Source organism: Tinamus guttatus, unplaced genomic scaffold (genome assembly GCF_059628265.1).
Source record: "Tinamus guttatus ecotype Peru unplaced genomic scaffold, ASM5962826v1 Tinamus_guttatus_pri_ptg000550l, whole genome shotgun sequence".
NCBI lineage: Eukaryota > Metazoa > Chordata > Aves > Tinamiformes > Tinamidae > Tinamus > Tinamus guttatus.
In genome coordinates, this window is record NW_028289084.1 from 72,094 (window position 1) to 77,242 (window position 5,149).

A 5,149-nucleotide genomic window follows, 5' to 3' on the forward strand; every position below is an offset into this window, starting at 1 on the left:
CTCCAGAAGGTCACTCCCCAGCCTGTACTGGTGTCTGGGGTTATTTCTCCCCAGGTGCAGAACCTTGCACTTGGCCTTGTTGAATTTCATGAGCTTTTTCACCGCCCAGTTGTCCAGTCTGTCCAGGTCCCTCTGGATGGCAGCGCAGCCCTCTGGGGTATCGGCTACTCCTCCCAGTTTCATATCATCAGCAAACTTGCTGAGGGAGCACTCTGTGCCTTCATCCAGGTCATTGATGAATAAATTGAACAGGACTGGACCGAGGACTGACCCCTGGGGGACCCCGCTAGCTACAGGCCTCCAACTAGACTCTGCACCGCTGATCACCACTCTCTGGGCCCTGCCATCCAGCCTGTTCCTAATCCACCTCACTGTGTACTCATCTAACCCACACTTCGGGAGTATGCCCAGGAGGATGTTGTGAGGGACAGTGTCAAAAGCCTTGATGAAGTCGAGATAGACGACATCCACCGCTCTCCCCTCATCTATCCAGATAGTCATTCCATCATAGAAGGCTATCAGATTAGTCAAGCAAGATTTCCCCTCGGTGAATCCATGCTGACTACTCTTGAGCACCTTCTTGTCCTCCATGTGCCTGGAGACAACGGCCAGTATGAGACGTTCCATCACTTTTCCGGGGACGGAGGTGAGGCTCACTGGCCTGTAGTTGCCTGGGTCCTCCTTCTTGCCTTTTTTGAAGACTGGCGTAACATTGGCCTTCTTCCAGTCTTCCGGCACCTCCCCCGTTCTCCAGGATCTTTCAAAGATGATGGAGAGCGGCTTAGCTGTGACCTCTGCCAGCTCCCACAGCACTCTGGGGTGCATCCCATCAGGGTCCATGGATTTGTGGGTATCGAAGTTCCTTAGGTGCTCTCTGACCCAATCTTCCTCTACCCAGGGCAACTCTTCCTCTCCCCTGGCTTCTTCTCTTGTCCCTAGGGCCTGGGGCTCTAAAGGGCTGCCCTTGGTAAACACCAAAGCAAAGAAGGCATTCAGCAACTCTGCTTTTTCTATGTTATTTGTAACCAGGGTGCCCATCTCGTCCGCCAGCAGACCTACGTTTTCCCTGATCTTCCTTTTGCTGTTAATGTATTTGAAGAAGTTATTCTTGTTATTTTTAACATCCCTTGCCAGATTGCGTTCCAACTGCGCCTTAGCTGTCCTTGTCGCATCTCTGCATTCCCTGACTACGTTTCTGTATTTCTCCCAGGGGGCCTGTCCTTTGTTCCACATTCTGTATACCGTCGCCTTCTGCTTGAGCATTGCCACAAGCTCCCTGCTCATCTACGCAGGTCTCCTGCCCCCTCTGCCTGACTTCTTACACACAGGGATGCACTGTTTGCTGCGTGTGGAGGAAGTGCCGCTTGAAAACTAACCATCTCTCTTGGGCCCCCCTACCTTCTAGAGCTCTAGCCCATGGGATTCTTCTGAGGAGGTCCCTGAAGAGGCTAAAGTTGGCCCTCCTGAAGTCCATTGTTGCAAGGCTACTTACAGCCCTGCCACCTCCTCGTTGGATCCTGAACTCCACCCACTCATGGTCACTGCAGCCGAGGCTACCCCCCACCTTCACATCTCCTACAAGTTCCTCCCTATTTGATAGCACGAGGTCCAGTAGCCCACCCCTCCTCGTCGGCTCCTCCACAACCTGCGTCAAAAAGTTATCGTCGATGCACTGCAGGAACCTCCAGGACTGTTTGTGCCTGGCTGTGTTGTCCTTCCAGTTGATGTCGGGGTAGTTGAAGTCCCCCATGAGAACAAGGGCCTGTGACCGTGAGGCAATATCCAGCTGACTATAGAAGGTCTCATCTACCTCCTTGTCCTGGTCAGGTGGCCTGTAGCAGACACCCACCACAGTGTCTCCCATATTAGCCTGCCTTCTAATCCTTACCCACAAGCTCTCAACTCGCTCATCATCCACCCCCAGGTTGAGCTCCATGCATTCCAGTTGCTCTCTCACATAAAGAGCAACTCCACCACCTCGCCTTCCCAGCCTGTCTGTCCTTCCTAAAGAGCACATAGCCTTCCATGGCAGCCCTCCAGTCGTGCGAGCTATCCCACCATGTCTCTGTGATTCCAATGAGATCATGACGCTGGGGCCGCACACAGATCTCCAGTTCGCCCTGCTTATTCCCCATGCATGCTTCGCGCATTGGTGTACAGGCATTTCAGGGAAGTAACCGAGCCTGAAGGTTTCCCAGGAGGGGTGAAAGAGGACCCTCTATAATAATTTCCTATCCTCACTTCCCCACTAGCATACTCCTGCTGGACTCCATCTGACCTAGGCTGCGCGGTACTGTTCGCCGTGTCTGTGTGGCACTCCCTTTCCCCCTTCTTGTCTAGTTTAAAGCCCTCCTAACCAGGCTGGCCAGCCTTTTGGCAGAGACGTGTGCCCCTCTTGCTGAGATAGTTCCCATCATTCCCCACTAGCTGGTGGTCATCAGAGTCCTATGGTCATAGAAGCCAAAACCCTGTTGCCAAGCCCAGCAGCACAGCCACTTGTTTAATCTGCCATATAAAATGATTCACATTGCTCTTTGTCAGAAAATGGCTGCTTCACATTCCCCTCACTGCTCAGTGAAAAGCAGCCTCTTTCTTCAAATTCTGTATTTTTCATTAGCTTGACCCCTAAAAAAATGAATTAAATTCCAACATTTTCATTAGGTAATCTGTTTCATATAACCCACTTGAGCACTGTTGGGGAGCTCTCTTCCTCAGCCTCTTCTATAGTTCAAACCTCAGAACTGCACTATGTCCCTGCAATGAGCAATAGCCACAATGCAAATAGCACTAAACAGAATGGGATGTGAACTTGTATAACAGCAGGTGTCAGAAGACCTAAAAGTTTGGCCTGGAAAGAAGTGACAAATCTACAACAGTTATCAGGGAAACATTTCTCATTTTCAGGTAACATTTGCATAAAATGTTAAAATCAGACCCCCAGATCCCTGTCCTCTTTGCTTCTTCATGAAGATTTCCTGTGGGAATGGAAAGAGAGGGAAAAAAAACATCACAGCTTTTTTATTTTTATTATTCTTAGTAGTGTCTCTAATGTTCAGTGTTCTGTTTCTCATGGGATTTGGGGATTTCCCATCCTGTCCTGCCTGAGATCTTAAATGTACTATATAAAATGAACAAGAAACAATAAAATGAACAAGAGACAATAAAACACCCATTACAGCAAGCTTTTAAGCCTACTGAAATGAGACATTGACAGTACAGTTCATATGCAAATGTCCTTATTGGCATCTGAAATATAATATCTGACCAAGCTCAGCAACCTATATTTAGGTTTCAAATCTTCCCACCTTCTGGTGTTTACAAGTGCAACTGGAAACTTAGCTATAAATACTGAACAGCATCTAAATGTTCAGAAAAATAAAAGGCTCAGGGGAGAGCTTTAACTATTCATACTTCATGGTAAAGATGGTTTTATCTATAGAATTAGAGCGTACAGCAACAGCTAGATGCAGGATATCCTTAACACTGTCCCGATCCAGTGTTGGGAGAGGTTTCAATATGATCCCAAGAGCAAGATTAAGATACAAACGAGGTCAAATGCCATACAACCTTGTAAGCTTTATTCTCATAAGCGCGATAGGACAGAGAGAAAAAGAAGGGCAAAAGAAAGAAAAGATAAGCAAGCGGGAGAGATGCAGCAAGATTATAGTTACCACCACCACCAGTCCAGCTAAGTGTTGTTGGCTCCGCTTTGGTGCAGGTACAGGTGCCTCGGTGCAGGTGATGTTCCGCACCCCTCGGTGCGAGTGATGTTCAGGGAAAGAAGTCGTGCATCTTGGTGCAGGTGATGATCCACATACCTGGGGGGGAATACGTGCTCCTTTTATGTCCCCTCCCCGCCGTCCTTTTCTGTGTGCTCTGGTGCTCCTCTTCCCCCAACTCAAGTGCAAGTGCCGCTCCATAGACACTGCTGAGCATTGTTTGGGTCTCGTGCTGATGGAGATAAAACACCTGTAGCTGATACCACAGTCCTCCCATAAGCAGGATGCCAAGGACAAGAAGTCATAAACTGTATGGAGATAAGATATCCCAGTCTTCCCGGAGACGGGATGCCAAGGCCAAGGAGTCGTAAATTGTATGGAGACATCCCAGTCCTTCCAGAGACGGGATGTCAAGGCGTAAAGTATATAGAGATAGGACACCTCGAGCTGATAATGGAATGCCTAGGTCAAGAAGTCCTAAATGGTAGAGCAACAATGTCGAGACAAACACAATACAAAACAGTCTCTTACAAACACTTACTTTAATATTATTCAAGTGGCAATGTCTAAGGATGAATCTTCAAGTGGTAAATCTCAAAGGGCCAAGATTCATCCTAGTCAACTTTGCCACGCAATTAAAAGACGGTTACCTCTGCTGTCTCTACAGATAATAAATGAAGAACGTCTGGAGACTGATTCATCCCATCCTACAGTTGACTTAGACTAGATGCACGCATTCTAGATGGCTGAAATTAGGAAAACAGATACCACTTTAAAGATAAAAACAAGAAAGGCCACTTCTACACATCCCTCCCCCTCAGCTTGACCTAGGAAGAGTGCAGATAGGTCCCTTCCCTGCTATTGCCTTTACCATCAGCTGATGGCCTGATTTGTCTTCTTCCAGGTGACCAGAGATCCCTACCAGGTGATGCAGTTGCCAGGGCAACCACTTCCCTGACAACCCAGTTGTTAGGAGAAAGATTTTTATGTTAGATGCTTTTGTTTGAATGGAGCATCATCCCTACTTAATGATCCTCCGTTATTAAGCCTGTACTTCTTCCTCTCCTCAGCTCCGACCAACATGAAAGGAGGAGAGGAAAAAACAATGCCAGAAAAGGTAGAAGGCTCTACATCCAAATGGAGCTGTCATTTTGAGATCCTTTCAAGAACTTGTAGCCACAGGCAGTGTTTGTAGGTTGCACAGACATATATCACTGTTGGGGCCTTAGTAAGAATATATAGGAAAGTGGAGTTTGTGGGGAACTGGACCGACGCCTAGCAACCGAACACCTGGAGGAGAACCAATCAGCTGGGAGCCTGTAGCCAATGAGTGCTGCTCCTCAGCGCATGCCCACCTGCACGGGTATAAAGCCCTGCTACAGACAACAGCAGAGGGGAGTTGACCTCACTTTGTGTGGAGGTGTTGTTTG